The sequence below is a fragment of the Pipistrellus kuhlii genome, unplaced genomic scaffold (assembly GCF_014108245.1).
Source record: "Pipistrellus kuhlii isolate mPipKuh1 unplaced genomic scaffold, mPipKuh1.p scaffold_m20_p_10, whole genome shotgun sequence".
In the NCBI taxonomy this organism is placed as follows: Eukaryota; Metazoa; Chordata; class Mammalia; order Chiroptera; family Vespertilionidae; genus Pipistrellus; species Pipistrellus kuhlii.
In genome coordinates, this window is record NW_023425405.1 from 42,685,373 (window position 1) to 42,705,699 (window position 20,327).

The 20,327-nt window shown below is 37.9% G+C and overlaps 1 long non-coding RNA gene across 1 annotated transcript in view; it reads left to right on the forward strand.

Annotated features, from left to right (window-relative positions):
* Nucleotides 1–3,604: 3,604 nt before the first annotated feature.
* LOC123652007 overlaps nucleotides 3,605–20,327 on the forward strand; it is a 95,344-nt gene continuing 78,621 nt past the window's right edge. The window contains exon 1 of the long non-coding RNA XR_006741026.1: nucleotides 3,605–3,674. This is a non-coding gene — a long non-coding RNA (uncharacterized LOC123652007). The remainder of the gene's footprint in view (nucleotides 3,675–20,327) is intronic.

The following is a 20,327-nucleotide window of genomic DNA, read 5'->3' on the forward strand; positions in this document are numbered from 1 at the left end:
ACGGCCCCTGGTCCTATCTCTGCTGGAAGCCCTGCTTCTGCCACTGCCCTGATGGTACTGGACCCACTCTCATCTCCTGACATTGAAAAGTGATTTGGACTGGCGCCAGGCACCAGCAGTGGGTGCCCAGCAGTGGGTGTGAGTCTGGCCATCACTGGCAGTGGATGTGAGAGGGGGCTGTGGGCCCTGACCCTCCTTCAGGAGCAGGGTGAGGTGGAGAGGCCCTCGGGTGATTGGGGCTGGCAACTGCTGCTTGCACCCACTGATGGCGCTGGCAGCAGGTACAAGCAGAGCCCGCACCAGAAGCAGGCATGAGCACTCAAAGGTGGGACCATGTGCAAGCAAAGAATTTTCAGTAACCATCAGAGGCTCTCCCTGATGACAGTGACCAGTGCCCCACTTTGGTCTGGAGCCCCCACTGCTGCTGACACCCGCCATGTTCCATGCGCATCCCCTGGTGGTCAGCGCAGGTCATAGTGACCAGTTGTTTGGTCTATTTGCATATTAGGGTTTTATATACTAGTATATAGATATGAATTACTCATTTAATCATATAGGTAATGAGGTGGGCACTGTAATTTTTCACTTGTTAAATAAAAATATAAGCAAGAGAAACTAAGTGAGTTAATAATAGTCCACGAAGCTTCAAGTAAACAGATTCAAGTTGAGGAAGTTTAGCTCTGGAACTTGAACCTTAACTCTTACCAGATATGGTGTACGTGAAGCTCATTGCTCTAGACCAGAGATTTCAACTCCTTTTATCTCATGGCACACATAAACTAATTACTAACATTCTGTGGCACACCAAAAAAAAAATTTTACTTTTTTTTTTTTTTTTTGCCAATCTGACAAAAAAATAGATACAATTTTGATTCGTTCATACTAGCACAGCTATGGTTGTTGGCTGTTGTCATTCTTTTATTTGACAATCTAAGGGAAAAAGATGTCAGTGCCCCTGACTAAATAGTCAGGTATTGCATCTATTAAAAAGCTTTGTGGAACAATGGTTGAAAATTGCTGCTCTAGATAATTGCCCAGTGAGATGCCAGTATGAAAGCCATTTGTAGTTCAGGAAGTAGTCACAGCATGAGGTTAATTTATTACTTCCCCCCCCATGGCCTGACTAAAGCAGTTCCAACCACTCTCAATTGTGATGCGCTCACACCTATGGAAAAGTCTATTACTGCCAAGAATTCATGTTGCTTCTGTCTTTTTGGATATCCTATGGGAGACAAGAGAGACCATAACAGAATCTAAGGGAGGTTATCTCGTTTTAAACTCTTGGAAGCAACAGCATTTGAAGTATACAAAAAAGAAAATTAGGAAAATGACAAATGCATTTATTAAGAACTGAACCAAATTCCCCCAGCAAAACAGTGTTCTCCCAAACGTTATAGCAACTGCTTGAAAGCCTGCCAGCACCAATCACTGAAGAACAAAACAAACGGTGTAGCATAATGCTTAATTGTCTCCTCGGACTAAATATATTTGACTATCGAGAGCCGTGACCTACCGAAGGAAGCAAGTGGAGCTTTCAGCCCCAGCGTCCCTCAACCAGAAAAGTGATGCTTAGCCCAGAGATTTTGACTTAGGAAATCCTTCATTAGTTAAGGCATTTTCCCCTCCTGTGTAAACATGTGCACTCCTTGGAGCAAAGCATATTAAGTCTCACTCATTACTCAGGCTCTGGTGGAACTAGTTAATTCAATCCCATTGCTGGCCAGCTGAGAGGAAGTCGATAAAGACCAGAAAGAGAGGCAGTGCAGAGTGTTGGAAAGACACAGATTTCAAGGTCAGATAAAATGATCTACATCTAGATCCATCACTTAGAAGCTAGGTAACAAGGAACAGATTATGAAGCCTCAGTTCTCTTCTCTGTGAAATGGGTTTGATGATACTTTCAGGGTTTTATTGTGATGATTACGTGAGATAAAGCCTTACATCAGGGAACTCCCTCTTGATTAGGCTCTTCCCTTTAAACTCCTCTAATTGCTGTCCTTTGGTCAAAGGAGTCTCTGTCAGATACAGACACCAGAGAAATTGCTCTGTATCAAGGGATGCACCTTCAGTCAAACTGTTAAAAAGCCCAGAATCCCCAGAGGGATCCAATTTCCCAATGATTCCTTGATAATAACAGAACAACAGAAAGTAAACGTGAAATATCTCCAGTGGCCTGTGTTCTGCAATCTACTGACATGGGATTTTTTTTCTTGCTCTGAAACTAGTTGGATATTTCCTACTTGAAATAAAATTGTGTTTTTGTTTAAGTTTAAAAAAACAAAAAACAAAGAAACAAAAAACACACCCAGGCTATAATATCTAAGATGTTAGTTCTGTTTTATCCTAATGTTTCTCTGGAAGCTGTATTGAGAGTCGGGAGTGGGGGTGGGGCAATTAGGTCACTTCTGCCTCCAGAGGTCTGGGTTGGCAAAAAAGGAGTAAGAGAAAGGACAAATAAAACAAGAGCGATTTGGAAGGAGGTCCTAAATACTAAATCAAAGAATTCGGCTCTTTTGAACCGTTCATGATTAGACCAGATTTATTCTCTTACTATCTCTCTCATTTTTTTCCTTTGTAAAATACTCTCTATTTAAAAATATTACATTATAGCTTAGCCGAAACTGGTTTGGCTCAATGGATAGAGCATCGGCTTGGGGACTGAAGGGTCCCCAAGGGTTCGATTCCGGTCAAGGGCATGTACCTTGGTTGCGGATATATCCCCAGTAGAGGGTGTGCAAGAGGCAACTGATGGATGACTCTCTCTCATCGATGTTTCTAACTCTTTCTCTCTCTCCCTTCCTCTCCTTACAAAATCAATAAAATATATTTTAAAAATATTACATTATAGGGTCAGGATCCCCATAAAATAACCATCACAAGTCCAATTTATTATCTGCTACATTGCTAAGGCTTTGCTTTTATAGAGCTACAAGCTAATGCCCATTCTTAAAGTTACAATTTCGTGATTAGTTAGTTTGACATAGTGCTGGGTCTGGGAGGAAAATACTGTCTTTGGGGTGGGAAGTGGGGAGAGAAAATATCTACTTTAAGTGAGAATAGACTAGGCAAAATTGAGTGGCATTTTTTTCAAGCTCTGGGAATGATTGAAGGCCACACTTATTGTAACTTGTATGTGCAGTAAAACCGACCTGCATGTTAGAGAATAAAACAAATGAAAAAGCCAAAAGCATCTCCAGCACTCAATTCATTGTTTCACTTTAGAGAAAGGACACTGTGACTGTAGGAAATGACTTTGAAGTCTCCTCACTAGCCACTCTGTCTTATACCCAACCCTTCCTGTTTTTCCTGCATATTTCTCCCTCTTCAGTCAACAAGGTTAAATAGTCAAATTAAGGTTAGAATTCCCCCAGAGGCATTTATTACTATTCCCTTCAAGCCAATCGGAATAGAAATGCTAATATCAATCCACAGATGAGGAGCATTGAGATGATGGGGAGGTCTTGGATCAGGGCCTTCTATGAAATGGCCCTCACCATGGCAGGAACCACTCTCCCTGGTTGCGCTTGGTGACTGGTTCTAGGGCAGCTGATGCATTGGTGCCTCCTTTTCTACTTCGATTGCCTTTCCTTCCCTCTCTGACTCTTCCATTCCTTCTTTCCCCAGGAGGTGAGGCGCGGCGAAGAGAGCAGGTCATCCCAGCGGCTTTCTTGAAGGTACAATTTTGATTATATTTTTGGGAATTTAAATGTTCAATTGACACAAGTGACATCCTCAATGCTATCTTTTTCATATTGCCTTTAATATATTCTTGACTTCAGTTGTCTATTTTGAAAAAAACAAAACAACATTTCTGGGGCTAAGTCTCATTTAAACTGGAAAAAAACACACAAAACAAACAAAAAAACACACACAGGTAAGTCCTCTGCAGAAACCAGCAAGCAGCACCGGTTCAGAGGCCTTCCCAGCACCAGCTCCTGAGGAGATCAAGGTAAGGCTGCATCAGTTGCTGATGCTTTCCATTGCTAACCTGCTGTTCTAGATCAGAGCTGCTGCGGAGATATTTGCCACAGTGAGTTCGCTCTAAAATGTAATGTTAAGATAATATTCCGTATTGGAGATGATAACCTCCTGAATGGTGCCAGTGTGGGAATAACTTGTCCCACATCCACACACACGTGTAAAAGGAGAGATTGTGGGCCTTGTTCCCCAGAGAGGCGGGGGGCATCAAAGGTATTAAAGATTAAACATGGAAGGGATGTTTTTACCAGCATTTGTCAAGTGATAAACCTGTGCACTTTTTCTCTTTCTTCTGATTATTGTAGTAGCTGAAATGTGTTTTTTTTTTCCCTTTGGGGAGGGGGGAAGGGGGGAAGGGAGAGTATAAAACAAGGCTTTCCAATACAGCTGAAAGCATACATTAAAAAAAACTCTGACTGAAATGTGGTAACTTGTTCATTCAAGAACAGCAGGAGCATCTTCCGGAGGGAAACCTTATGTTAGGTGCTGGGGCCCAGGGTGAACAAAACAGATGTCCTCTCTGAGCCCAGCAGCTTACATTATTAGCGGGAGAGAAGCAGGGAATAACCAAGTCAGACAGGACATCGACAGTATCCTTTCAGATAGGAGGGAAAAACCCGAGGAAAGAAAGCAACGTAAAGGGTGAAGTATTCTCTGCATGGAAAGCGGCTACAGTTTCAAATTGGGCGGTTGGAAAAGGCTTCTGATAAGGTAGATATTTAGCAGCCACATAAATAGAAAGTATCATAAAGAATTGTATTTCACTATGGAAAACACAGTGCAAGATTGTGATAAAGTATGTATGGTATTTAAGTAATTGTTTTGACTTGATTTTCGTACATGAAGATCATAAAACATTTGTGTTCCTTTTAGATGAATTATATAGGCATTTGCCTACAATCTAAAGTCACAAGTAACTGTGCTGTGTGGTGCTTTGTGGCCTTCCTCCATGCGGCCTCAGATTTCCCTCAGTCCCACGTAGCAATGGATGGGGAATATTGCTTTGGGTGCCAGATGATTAGCCCTGCAGGGTGTTTACTTTTTTATGGTTGTGTATTGTGCATAAAAATATAAAAGCAAGCTGGAGGTTTAGAACTTAGTTTTTATATAACATTGTCAAGTAGATTCTGTATCTGGGATGATTTTCTAATACTGCTTTCCTTTTTATACCTAGCGATAGCTTTTCTTTCACCGTTTTGTACTCTTCATTATTTTTGTTGTGTCAATGTCCAAAAAAGATGCTCTGACTTTTAACAGGCTCTCCTTAATTGACCTAATTATTCAAAATGTTCACCTTCAAGTAGCTATCTGGACCTTAACTATGTTTGTGATCGCAAGAACTAGATTATCACAAAAGATAAAAATTATTGTGTTTTGGCATGGCTGAAGATATTTACAAAGAAAATTTAGCACAGCCTGGTGCGGTTCAGTGCTTGAGCATTGACTTATGAACTAGGAGGTCATGTTTCGATTCCAGGTTAGGGCACATGCCTGGGTAGCAGGCTCCATGTCCCATATGGGGTGTGCAGGAATCAGCCGGTCAATGATTCTCTCTCAATATTGATGTTTCTGTCTGTCTCTCCCTCTTCCTTCCTCTCTGAAATTAATAAAAATATATTAAAAAAATTTAACACGGTATCATGACTGTGAATTATAAGAGGCTGTGAACTAGAACTTTCTCATTCAAGTTAAATTCCTCTAAGACTTTGAAGAATCAATTGTAACAGTGCATTTTCTTGATGTTGACACTCACCATCTACTGATGCATTTCACACTGGCCGCCAAAGAGTGGCATGTGGGTGCTTCCCCTCTCTGTCACATAGTCATTGGTCACATGGTCCCATAAGCTCAAAGTTGTTTGTTCTGTCTGTGGGGCTCAGTAACAAAGATGAATTAAAGTGCTGCAGCATGATAAAGGAAAAATCAGACTCGAAAAGGGCTACAAAACTCAAAGTTAAAATAGTAGCAGCAGTGCCCTTTTTGCCATGTTTTTTAAGTATCTTAATTAGAGCATAAAAAAGGTGTTCCACCCCTTAATGGCAGGAACATATATGTTTTTCTAATATATATCAGTGATTTAAAAATCTCTAACAATGGGTAGGTATCTGATTGTAGGAATCCTTTGAACACTCACATAGCATGTGAATTTTTAATGTTATAAAGACATACTAGAGTACATGTAATTTTCATTGACAACGTAGTGGTGCGAGAGCAACAGACCATGTGGTTATCCACATCCATTTTTATCACACTCAGAGAAAGTAAAGTCAAAGTTGTGTAGAAAAATTCAATAAAGTATTTCAAAGGCATTGTAACCTAGTTCTAAGTTTTTTAAGAAAGCATGTTTCAATCTAAAAGTCTAAGGTGAGAGTCACTCTGATGAAAGAAACCTTAAAATCTCTAGAAATGTGGTTTTGGGAAAAATCGTTTTAATTAGAAATAATGCTGAGCTCTTAGAAACTATATCTTCCAAAGCAATGTATTATAGCTCACATTTGATTTTATATTTGTGTTTGTATACAGATTCATAATTTATATAGAGAGACTAACTTTTCTTTAAGGTGACTATTTGCGTTATAAGCAAAATCTAATATTCAAAACATCCATATAATTTGGGGATGGGACCTAAGATTTTGACGTTAGTTTAGCAAAGGGAAAATTAATTTCAAAGGAATTAAGTTACCCCAGTAAGGAAAGATCATTCTATACTCCCAAATAAAACCTGTTTTTCAACAGACAGATTAAAAATTAAAAATCATTTTTTCTTCCCTCTCTGTCTCTTTCAGGAACTCACTATGGTTCTTTGTTTATATATTTATTTGTGTGATTTATACATCTCCCAACTTTTCACATCATCTAAACACCATTTGGTACTGCATTTGCTCTTCTTAAAGATAAAAAAAATCATTTTATTTTGTCAAATGATTTTTTAAGTGATGCTAAGTGAAACCACATTAAAAGTACTGTTTTGAAACATAGATTGGAACATGATAAATGCAACTCTGTGCTTCATCCCATTGAGAACATCTTGATAGTTTTTAGTCTTGATTTCTTAGGAAATAAATGGACGTGATTTACAAAAGGTCAACTGTGACCTTTCACCTACTATCACACCAATATTTTCAAATCTGTATGGTATTTCTACTTTAAACTCAACCCCCTTAAAACTCAACATGACTAAGCATGTACTTCTCATTCTTCCTCGCCCTGGCAAAAATAGTATTTGGATTTACCATTTTACTATTTCAGACTCTGACTCCTTTAAAAAAAAAAAGTGCCTTTGACTTTAAGACTCAGTCTCCAGGCTCTACTCTGATATCCTATCCTGAGAAGAATCTCTCTTCCTAGTATGTCTCCTCTAGCTCTTTCATGAGGCTTTTGGATCCTGACTGATCCATACTAGTTAAGAGAAATTCTTAGTTTAATGTTTCAAGTCTCACCTACCAATTACTTAGCCTACTGCAAACTACCATCTCATGTAATAGATAAATCCAACAGAAAGTTTTTCATTCTTATCCAACTGGATTTTTTTTTTAACATTAGATTATTCCCTACTTTTAAAGATTCTGTATTCCATTTGTTTTCATGACCCATTAGGCTTCAGTTCTATTTGTGTCCTGCTGACCACCCTTTTTCTTATACAGTATGCATGAATTGGTCGAGTTCATAGGGGCTTGTCTGTGTCTGCCACTGCTTTTGCTGATCACCACAGTTGTGACTGGCTCACAGGCATAAGGAGCGTTAGCTAGCCAAGTTGTTGGGAGCAAAGCAACACTGATAAACAAAATCATGCAAAGGAATAGGTCTTAGAGCATATGATGCTTTTAGGAAACTTTTGGTAGATTGAAAGATGAAAGTCGAGTATCTTTATGGGTATAACTAAAGAGGTGGGTTAGAGTCAGATTATGAGGAATTTCAAATGCTGTGCTAAGGGTTTGGACTTTGTACAGAATATTTGGGTTTTTAATAATAGATTCTAAACAGTGAAGTTATAAAGGTGCACTTGAATTTTAGGAAGACCACACTGGTGAAAATTTGGAGAATAATTTGAAATCGTGTAAGATTGGAGGTGGAGACAAATTGGGTGGTTAGTCTAAAATCCTAGGAGATTGATGATGAAGATTTAAACCAGAACTTTCTCAGTGAGATAAAGAGAATGGAATAGATTCAATAGCTACTTGGGTTGCAGAATTAACAAAACTTGAAAATTAATTAGATATGGAAAGGGGTTGAGAAAGATAGCAGATGAGTACTATTCTCACAGATAAATGATATTGAAATAAGGGAAGGTAGATAACATTTTTGAAAAAAAGATGCTGAATTTAGTTTTGGTCATGATTATCAATTGCATGAACAGCACTCAGGTAAAATTGTTCAGGAAGCATGTAAAAATGTTTATAGTGATTAGGTGATTTTTCCTGGGAGAGAAAAATATTCTTTTGGGGGAAATAGTAATAAAATAATAATAATAATAATAATAATAATAATAATAATAATACATACATACATACACACACACACACACACACACACACGACATTTGAAGCTATGATTATAGAATTATAGACCAGGGATAGAGAAAATAGATGACTCTATCAGTCAGGGTAGGTATGGTTATGCTACAGTAACAACCTGCTCAAACCACAATGATTTACGATCACAAAGGGTTACTTCTCTCTTTTGCTACATGTCCCATGTGGGTGGGCTTTGACTCTGTCCTTATTTCTGGGACACAGCCTTCCTGAACAACTTCTATGCAGAACAGCACTTGTGCCTGCTGGATACTTACAACTTCTGCTTATAATACATGAAATTACTCACATTTCCATGTCAAGCAAGTCACAAATCCTGACTTCTAAAGGATGGGGAAGTATAATGCTCTCCCCAGGGGAGGAGAGAGCAGACATTTGGTAAACAAATGCAATCTACCAGATTGCCAAGTCAGGATCTAAGAGATCATAAATATTTAAGTTGCTCTTAGAGAAAAAAAAAAAAAAAGCACCCTTCAAGAAAACTTAAAAGGAGTGCCCAAAAATATAAGTGGAAAACACAAGAGAAGCATCTTTCCAGAAAAGTGAAGAAACATATTTTGAGTCTAAGTAATCATGTATAATTGGAGGAGAATACAGGTATGTTTCTTGCAGAAGAACCACCTTGCCAGATGCTTTGCCAAGGGAAATGCAAAGGAAAGTGCAAGGAGAATGCATTAAGGCATGGTTTGGATATCCTCTCATATAAAGGCAGGAATGCTTGGTAAATTTCTCTTCCTAGTCAAAATACATGTTTTCTTAGAACACTAAGGATAGTTTTAAATTTCTCATACTCTAGGCTTGTTGAAGACCTTGGGACTGGTGGTTATTTGCCCCTTTCCCTTCAGGCAGAAGGAAAACTCCTACAGATGACTTTTTTTGTGCTATGATGTTCCGTTCTTTAAAATGTGAATACAATACTAATTACTTTTCTGTTGTGAAGAGCTGAGCAAGCTTCTAGAACTGATACCTGAATTTGCCGTTAATAAAAAAACCATGAAACATTAGGAAGTGGAAGTGGTTTTGTCTTATTCTAAAATAAAATGTGGAATTAGGAATCAAGATTTTAAATGTCAGTAAATCCAAGATATCTAAGAAATTAACTGGCTGTTGGTAGCTCTGCAGAGTCATAATAAATAAACTCATAGACTATGTATTTGTGCACCAAAAAATATATTGTGTTTCTATGGAAATCAACTGTGAATGAAAGATACAAGGCCCCTCTCCCCCTTTTGTAATTTACATTAAACTTGAGGAAACATATGTTAATCAATAAATTGTACAATTAATAATATAATTATATTATTGCTAAGTGTCAGGAGGTAGAAGTATGATTTCTAAAAGATGATTTCATCTAGTCTGGTTTCTCTGAGAAAGGGATCTGGTGTGGACAGTTGAAAGATGAATAGGCATTAGCAAATTGAAGGAATGCAGAGTCGGTTAAGGGTAATCAGGCTGGCAGGAGGGGGGCAGTTAGGGGCAATCAGGTAGGCAGGCAGATGAACAGTTAGGAGCCAGTGGTCCAAGACTGCAAGGGGTACCAGATTGCAGAGGGTGCAGGCTGGGCTGAGGGGGACCCTCTGTCCCTCCTCCCCCAAGCACAAATTTTGTGCACTGGGCCTCTAGTTTATTATAAAGGTGCATTTTATAACATCAAGTTAGCCATTTCTGACCTATTTTAATACAAAGATAATTTTGAGGGATTATTAAAATTGATTGGGTGATTTGGCATTTGGGAATAGATACTATAATATTAAGCAATTTGTTACCAACCACCTCTAAGTTTATTCCTGGCATTTAGTAATAGTGATGATAAAGATGATGAGGGGACTTATCATTTGCCATTAAGCCCTTACTATGTGCCAAGCACCATTCTATGTGCTTTATATTTATTTGTCTCCCCAAACCCTGGGTACTATTATAAACACTCTTACAGATGAGAACAATGAGGGATAAAATTCTCCCGTACTTATGTGTATATAGCTAGTAAATGAGAGAAACAAGATTTGAATACAGTTAGTAAAGCTGTGGAGTATAAGCTCTTAAACTTTTTATGATGGAATTGGGCTGCAGTGAATTCTGGTGTGCAGAAGCTAAAAGAATTTGACTAGAAAAGGGCAAAGGTCAAGGGTTAGGATTGTGCTTTGGGGACAAACTGCTTTCACAAAAAGCTAGTAACTGCCTCATAAAATGTAACCCTAGGTTTGTTATTAAGGCTGATGTTTCCTTGAGTGAGTGGCCCCGAGTGAGAGGTTGGAGATGATTAATCACAAGAGTCCTATAGTATCATAACCCTAAAGAAACTCTAGGCTAGGGGTTGGAGATCATTGCATGTAAGAAATATATTACAGTCATCTTTGTATTTTCAACATCTGGAAAGGGCTTGATGAATGACAATATGAAGTGAGTGTTTAGTGGGAAAATAAATGAATCTTATAGTTTTAAGTACAGTTGACCCTTAAACAACATAGGTTTGAACTGTGGAGGCCCATTTATATACAGAACTTTTCAAAAAAGACTATAAATGTATTTTCTCTTCCTTATGTTTTTCTTAATAACATGTTTTCTCTAGCTTACTTTATTGTAAGACTATAATTAATGCATGTAGCAAACAAAATAATGTGTTCATGGACTGTTTGTTATTGGTAACACTTTCAGTCAAAAGTAGATTATTAGTAGCTAAGATTTTTGGGAGTCAAAGTTACATGTGGATTTCTATGCTGGGGTCAGTACCCTGACCCTGTGTTGTTCAAGGGTCTTCCGTAGCTGCCAGGTGTCTTTCTGATGAGTTGTTGAGGAAGGAGATAAACTGTGTAAGGCTGAGGACTGAGTGTTTTGTTTGAAGTCTCTCAAATTATTGAGAATTTTCATCAGGTACAGTGGTGCCTCGCATAAAGAACGCCTCGCACAGCGAACGCTGCACACAACGAACTTCATTTCATGATTCATACAACGAACTTTGTTTCACACAACGAAGTTGCCCGAGCTTCCACGACTGCTTCGCCCGAGCTTCCACGATCGCTGCCGATGTATTGCATCCTTCCGCGCAGGCACTGCAGGCAGTCGTTAGTCACTGCGCTTAACTTAAGCACGTATCGCGGCAATCGTTCTTCATTACGAATTAAATCACGCACGTATCACGGCAGTCGTCCTTTTAAGTTAAACTCAATATTTTTTTTATATCATGGCTTCTAAAAAAAGCAGGAAGGTGATTTCTGTTGAAATGAAACAGGACAATGCTCAAAGGGAAGCCTCATCTGATAACAAGGAGCAACAATCAAACAATTAACCAATCCCAACTGCTGACATCAAGAACATCCTGGTCAAATGGAAAGCAGTTCAGGAGTTTACCAATGCCCACTATCCGGATTCAGCTGAAGCAAACAGGATCAACGATCTTTACTCCGATACTCTTGTCCGTTATTTCTGGCAGATGTTGGAGAAAAGAGAAAAACAAACGACTTTGGACAGGTTTTTCATGAAACCATCGGCCAAAAAGCAGAAAATGGATAAAGATGTGCAAGATTCGGTAGACTCTACTTAGTCTGTCTTAAAATTAAAAAAATGTGTGGTTTTTTTTTTAAAAATTATGTTTTTAGATGTATCTAAATAAAAATAATAACAAAAAATTTATCTTTTTTTATGTCATCTTAGCATATTTTATGCTACAGAACGAATTATTTTTTTTAACATGTATTGTTATGGGAAAACGCGTTTCACATAACGAACTTTTCGCATAACAAACTTGCTCCTGGAACGAATTAAGTTCGTTGTGTGAGGCGCCACTGTATAATTAAGAATGTGACTGAAGTAATAAATCTTGTGTTGTGGTGAGCTTCTGATTGATTCCAAATATAGCTACAAATACTTTGATGATGTGTTAAGATCAAATTCACTGTAGGAAAATTATAACATTTTATAATTATTTATCAATATTTCTTTTCCTAAATTTTTTAGTTAAACCTCATGCCATCTGTTGAAATTCAAGGGAAGATGAGACTACCGCCAATTTATATAGCAAATAATCAGAGCAAACAGAGAAGAGATGACTTGCTCACTTACAAAGTGAGTGAAGTCTAGTTGAATTTCTTAATCTGATGAAACCATACCAGGATTTTAAATTCCTAGTCAACCATACTGATTTTTGAGTAAAAGACACTTTCCACTGTCACGCACTATAAGAAACCTATTATAGTGCTCAGTTTGGTGTAACTTGTAGCTTCCACTTTTAAAAGCTTTGGGCCTGTTCATTTATCGCTTTACTGGCCCTACTTAATCCACTATAGATTCCAGGGACTATTAGACAGTGACTTCTGAGTGAATTTTGTGAGATGGTCAGCCTTAATATTAACTGTGTATTTTGAATTATAATCATGAAGTACCAGTTTATTTTCCCCCCAAAATATGAGAATTGCACACTATTTGTCAAATATGAGATTATTTCATTTTTGTTTGTAATAAGAGAAAAAGTATAAAATTTTTATTCAAACTCACTTTATCTTGTTGAGAGATCCTATAATTTCTAAAGAATTCTAATAAAGTGATGAGATTGATTTTTTTTTCTTTTTATTGAATTTATTGGGGTGACACTGGTTAATAAAATTATACAGGTTTCAGGTGCACAATTCCACAATACATGAGATTGATTTCTTTACATATTACTCTGTGAGCCTCTTAAATGCTTTGTCAATAAAATCATAGAATGCAGTTGGTGTGCTTATTTGATCTTGTTTCGAAAAAAGATTTGCCTTTCAGCTGATATAGATTTATTACTATAGCTTCTTTAAATTCAATCAGTTTTAAATTCAATTACTCATTGATTTTCTATTGAAAACTTTCTATGGGAACTATATAATGCTATGTTTGAGATCCTGGAAGAAATATTATATTATAGGCAGAAAGAGAGAGGAAGATAGACCTAAAGTAAAAAAGGTAATAAAGGATTCATATTTTCCTAAACATAATTTCCCTAAATACATACTACTGTGTTTCCCCCAAAATAAGACATCCTCCGAAAATAAGACCTAGCATATGGAAAGATAAGACATCCCCTGAAAATAAGACCTAGCACAACTTTGGGAGAAAAAATTTAATATAAGACACTTATTTTGGGGGAAACAGGGTAAATGGTGTATTTTGTTGGCTATCATGTTATAAATTATAAACTTGCTTTTCTGAAAATTTAAAGAATGTGTTTTCCCTTTTCATCTTGCATGTGTTGGATGCTGATTCTACCTTAAGGCCAATTATGATTAAATATACATTATTAAAAACAACAATAGAGTTAATTTTATGTCTTTTTAAAAAATGACATAGCAACTACATGTATGTTGGGAATAATATATGGAATTTGGATTAAAAAAATGGGAGATCAATCCTGTAATTAAATTGACTTTAGATTTGCTGATCACTAGAGTGGAGTCACATTAAGGAGAGGGCAAGGAAGGTGAGTTATGGGGATAGAGAGCGATTCATGTTATTGATATTGTAATGTGCTATTTACAGTGAAATGAATAGCTTTCTATAATTTATCTTGCTCATATGTCATATATTATTGTGTCAGGAAACACCTCAACTTCTTTGCCTATATTGTTTTTAATCCATAGACTTCAGTAGATATAGAGACAAATTTTTCTTGTTAACCATTTCTATTTTTTTTCAATTACATTGAAATTCATGGTGTAGGAGCCAACTAGAACATGAATTACATCTTTCCTCTGGAAGGAACTCTTTTAAAAAATAGAAGGGAAAACAAAACCAGTACCTGAATCTGTGAGTTTTCATGGTGCTAGACAACTTTAAGAAAAGTAGGAGGTTTGGGAAATGAAAGACCAATTTAAGAAGAAAAGTTTTACCTGGCAGTACTGTTTGTCTCACCTATGTAATGACCTAGTTAGAAGTTTTCTTTTAACACCCTATTTATTTCAGCAGTATTTCTATTCTGAATGGGTTGGAAAAGTGAGTAGAGTTTTTAAAAAGTTCTAAAAGTACGTAAAGATTTAATCATGTGTTAAAAAGTAAAATACTTTTTATAATTCATGAAGCCTTTTTTCACAATCAGAAAAGGAGGAAGGCCTCACCACCTACCTATACATTTGTTAAAATTATAAGGAAACCTGTACATTAATCTTTGGAGCAATTTTAGAGGAAAAAGAACATTGCTATTTATAGTGATGTCATTCATTGGTCTATAATTGCATGTGGGAATTGTCTGAAAGGTATATGGTTTTGTTTTAAATTGAGCAGTAGTTTTATGGTCGTTTTCTCTTTCTAACACTCGGATCTATAGAGAAGTCAGACTGTGTTCTATCTGAGGTTGCAGAGAATGGGGTAATTTCATTTAAAGCTGTATATTTGCTGCTGATAAAATGGTCAATATAAAATTGAACACCAGATTGCATGAACATTGCTTCCAGTATTTTTTTTAAAGTAAGTTAGCAAGAATGAAAAAAGTAAAACCTTTGAAGTTTTAGTAAGAAGTAGCTTAAAAATAAAGGGTAGAAAATTTGGAACAAGTTTCCGAAGAAGAGCTTAAAGGATCAATGGCATTTATAACAGTTTGAGCTTCTCTGGAATTAGATGCTAAAATGGAGAATCTCCAGTGAGTGGCTGGTAAGAAGTGCTCTTGGGAGCAGCACCTGTGAGGAAGTAAGGGGCGAGGGACTGGGCAGGGGGAGAAGTTGAGCTGTTTTCAGTTGCAACAGAGGGTTCATCTGGCACAAGTGGGACCCTGGATCTGGGATAGCCCTTCTTAGGTGTCCCAAATTGAGGTAAGCTGGTCAGGGCATTTGATGCAAGCTGTCCCTGAGAGGAGGGTGCAACTGTGGATAAGGCAGTGACCTCCCTCAGAGGGCATTTTATTATAGTATGAGCTCTCAGCAGTCAATAGTCTCTGTAGTTGAGAATGAGAATTTGCAATTCAGTGGGGGCTCTTGCTGAGTTCCCTTTTACAAGTGTTTACTTTCTGTAAGGATGAGGCATCCAGAACTGCAGAAACTAGGATTTCAGGAGCTGGAAGCACTAATTTCCAAACAGGAAACCAGGATTCTTAATTACCATGGTCTCTTCTTATCCACCATCTTGGTTCCACACAATCAACCTATTAAAGAAGCAACAGTCATTGGTTTGGGCTATATTCTGAGTCCTAGAGGATAATGCTTCATACTGTCAAGGTTATAATTTCTAAGCAAATGTTTGCACCTTCAAAAGTCCATTTCATTGTTCTCTCTGGCTAGCAGCTTCTGTAGGGATGGTATAGTATGTGATAGAACTACTATATCCCATGACCATGTTCCCACAACCACATTTCTTTAATATAAGTTCTCTTATATTAAGTATGATGTTACTTGGGAACCCATGTCATTCCGTTATCCTTCAGATCTTAACACTCATTGCTCTTTGAAGCCCTAGAGGTAAGAAAAGCAACTATTAATGATATGTGTAAATCAATCTCAATCAAGATGACTCACTGTCTTTTCAAGGACAAAAAATGTTCAATATAATCAACTGGCCACAAGTTCCTGGTTGGTCTCCTGAAGGGACGATACCATATTGGCAATGCTGTGCTATAGCTGGCTTGAGTTGTCTCTCAATTGGTGATGGTGCACATCTCTTCACACATCTGCATTTAGTAATATCTGGTTAGTAACTTATAATTTACCATGCTGGTAATATTAATATCTCAGAAATAAGAACTTCTTTTAATAATCAGTTGTTACATACTTACTAGTTTTCCACTGTATTTTGGTGCCTGAGATTTGGTCTCTGTAGCTGAAAATGTAGATATTTAGTACTGGTAATAATTGCATCAGCTTTAGTGAATGGAAATGCATGCTATCGGGCCCGTGTATGGCTTCTATCTCTCCCATCATAACTATTCTGTTCAGGACTCCAGAGCACTCTGGTAGCTAATGACAGAGGCTGGCTGATGTCAAATGGCTCATTCCATCTATGATATTAGTGACATTTCTGTGGTGGATGTTCTTGGATGGGTGTTGACATACAATACAATGAAATTCCCATAGATTTATTTACATACATTCCCCTCAGACCTCCTAGTCTTCCAATTTTCTCTTTCCATGCCCATGACCTAGTAGCCAAGTCATTTACCACCACTTATTAGATGATACATTTTCATATTTCAGGCCATTTTTCCCACACCAAGTAGATGGCCTACTCCGTCAGAAGTTCTGACCACTAAGGATTTCTCTTATGGCTGACATCCATGGCCATCCCTAGAGGAAGATAACCTGCATTTTCTGTTAATTATTCTATTAAATTCACACAGTGAGCTGATATACCCATGATTCCAGGTTGCCTCTTTTTCTTTCATGGTCTAGTCTTAAGGGATCATCTCCTGGCATACAGGCATTGTCAGGGGGTAAGAGACAGAACAGAGAGACCAAAATCTGTTTTTCCTGTTTGTGAACAGACCCTGTGCCATCTGTGTCTGTCCTTGCCTGATTCCACATATTCCATTTTCATTTTTAAAAGAGATTGTTGTTGGGTTCAGTACATTAGGACAGAATGCAATTCACAATGTGGTATTCTAGCTGCTTGGACATTTGGCATAGCTCTGCCAAGAGCCAGGAGGACAATACAGTTTGTTTTCAAATAACATTTAACTCCCTGCTGCAGATGGTATGGCCTTGATCATGAACCCTAGGAGTCTATGTTGCAATTTTTCTGTTGGAGAATTCTACACATTGTATCTTTCCCCACTATATCTCTATCTCTATCTCTATCTCTATCTCTATCTCTATCTCTATCTATAGTGTGTGTGTGTGTGTGTGTGTGTGTGTGTGTGTATACATATATGTAAAACCCTAGAGTCTATTTGATCATACAGCCCAAGAGGCAGGGATGCTTGCATTGAAATCTACACCTGCTATAGAGCTGTATTCTTTTCTTGGTTCCACTCAAAATTGGGAGCCTTTTGTGCAATCAGGAAATGCATTTTATATTTGGAGTAAATAATGGGTTTGGATCAGTGTTCTGCAATCTTGGATTATATTGCTTCTAGATTCTGAAGAGTCCAGCCAGGTGGTGTTGTTTCCTTAGTGGTGGGAGAAGTTATACCATACTTTGTCCTTTACAAAGGTATGTGTCCTGGCATACCTCAGCCCATAGGACATATAAAAACTTCACATATATGGACTGTGTATATTCAATGTATGGACTATTGTAATGTTCTGAAGATGATATAAATGTTGTAGAGTATTTCAGATACCATTATGACAAAGTGCAGTAAAGTAAACTTAGCCCTGGAGGAAAACTTGAAATGTATACTGTAGTCATCCCCATGTGAATGTGAACTGCTTCTTGATAGGTATGGGGGGAAAATGGGTTCAAATTAATGCTAGTGTACTTCAGGGCTATTGATTTTTCCCTAACAAAAATAGCACATCAGCCACAGAAGATGAAACTGGGGAACTACTTGGTTGAGTTTGCAGTAGTTCATTGTTATTCTTCAGGATCTGTATGGTTTGTGAGAGGGCTAGAATGGAAAAGTTAATGGGGTTATAATGGGGACCATTAGCCCTTTACCCTTTAAGTATTTATAATATTGTATACATTATTTGATATAGTTAGGTAATTTAATATCTTGACTGAAAGTAGGGTTAGTTTCAGAGACGTCCATGTGTTTTTTCCAACTGTAATAGCTCCTGCCTCATAAACCATAGGACCAATGTGGGGATTTTGACAACTGTACTATGTATCCATTCTAATTATGTATTAAGGGACGAGGGGAATTACTGTAAAAAAGATTTGTGGACCAAGTGGACCTGCAGAGGTCAGGCTTAGAAAGGACACAGATTACTGCTTGCCCTCCACAATCCTTACTTTTGACAAAGGTGGAGGTGAGGAATGGACGTGTAGATACTTCAGTTTTTTCAACTCAGAAAATTACTGTCCATGAGTCACAAAAAATACGCTTATTCATTTTCCTCAATGTAAAGTTCAGTAAATGGTCACAGATCCCTTGGGTAATGTGCTAGAGGACATTTTTCTACATACCCTTTCTGCAGTAAGAGAGTCCTTTCTCCAGGGACCTGGCCTATCATTTAAACAAGGGGTTCTGGATCTAAAAATTGACTCAGTTCTGGATACTCTGCAGGGATTATGAGTTTTAGGAGGTAGCCACCTTTAGCTTCCTGATTACCCAACCTTGATTTCTTTGTTTGTATTGACTGAATAACACCTTATCATGTCCCTATAGACACTGTTCTATTAGCCTTTTCCCAGGGTCTATGTGTCAGGCCACCCCTGCTACCAGTCCAGACTTGCTTCTCATTAGGATAATTGTTCCAACTCTGGTCTTTGGTTAAGTGACACCATATGGCCTTTACTATTTTGGGATTACATCATCCTTTTTGCTATCAGAAACCTATTTCTGTAATAGCATCTCCTACTGTTATCCTTGTCCTACAGAGGACAGCCACCACTGAGCTTCTTAATAATGTCAGTGCCTTTCTCACAGACAAATTTCTCATCACTTTTCTAGACAAAGGGTCCTCCTGGTTTTTCTGTGGAACATAGTTATCTGGTGAGTTTTTGGACTTTTCTTGTTTTACATAGCTTACTTCTGCTAGCATGCTTACTTCTCTGGGTCTTTTGAACTTTGCTTCTAACATTTTCCATGACATTTTTCACTTTCACTTCACTTAATTATGAATCATGACTTTTTCTATGATTCTAAGAGCCATCCTAATATAATTTTGTACTTGTCTCCTAGGTCCTTGCTAGGACTTTAAATATTGAATCAATAAAACTGTCCCCATTTCAATTAACTCAAGTTTTACGTGCCTATTCAAGAGGAAGGAGCATCAGTCATGGAAAAAGAGCAGTGACCCATGCTTACAGGACCAGAGGGGTCCTGGGGCATGTGGGGACTTGATATATTTTAGTTTGTATACACAGGTTTTCCAAATTTCATTTTATATCTTCACAGCTTCCCAATAGTAGATATGACCTTAACATAGAAGACTTGTTGGAGTTGAAAAGTCAATCTAACTGGGAGTTTTTTCTACTCTTAAGTCCTGGGTGTGATACGAATCATCTCCTATCTGCATGATGCAGGAGATACGATTGTTTTTATATTTTACCAGGGAAGTCTTCTGGCTTTCAGACTCTGGCTTGAAAAGTCTACCTTTTTATATTTTTTCTCTGATGTATCAATAACACACAGTAAGGGCCACGTGGTTCCATGGTCATTATAATTGCTACTACTCTGAAGCTCTCAAATGTGTCAGTATATTCACCAGCACATTCCCTTCTACTGATGTCCTACCCCAGCTCACCAGCAGGGAAAACCACATGCCAGAGTCTGTCTGTGCTTCATCTAAATCTAACACCAGTGATGGGGATGTTGTTTGGACAGTGGATGCAATGTTTCCAAAATCTCATGCTAGGCTCTGTTTCCCAGCACTAATTATCATAAGTCATTTCCTCCTGGAAATAGGATCCAGAATGGACATTTTCATGCAGTTGGTGTACTGGTATAAAATTGATACCAATAAGAGAGTGAGGGATGAGGGAATGGGGAAGGGAGAAATTGAATAGTGATGCATTATCAATAGAGGGGTCATCAGTCCCCAGTGGAGCTCTGAAACTCAAGTCCTTCAGACGTATTCACAATTGTGGCAAGGAGGATAGATCTCTGTACCCCAACATCAATAGTATTATTAGATATTGGCTGGGAAGAGTATGTAACCGTAACAGAGTCATCTCTTTTGTGGAGAGCTATTTCTAATGAGGAGGTCATTGTGATCAAGAGAAGGCAGCAGTTATTGCACCTGGGGATGAGTGCTTTAGCCCTAA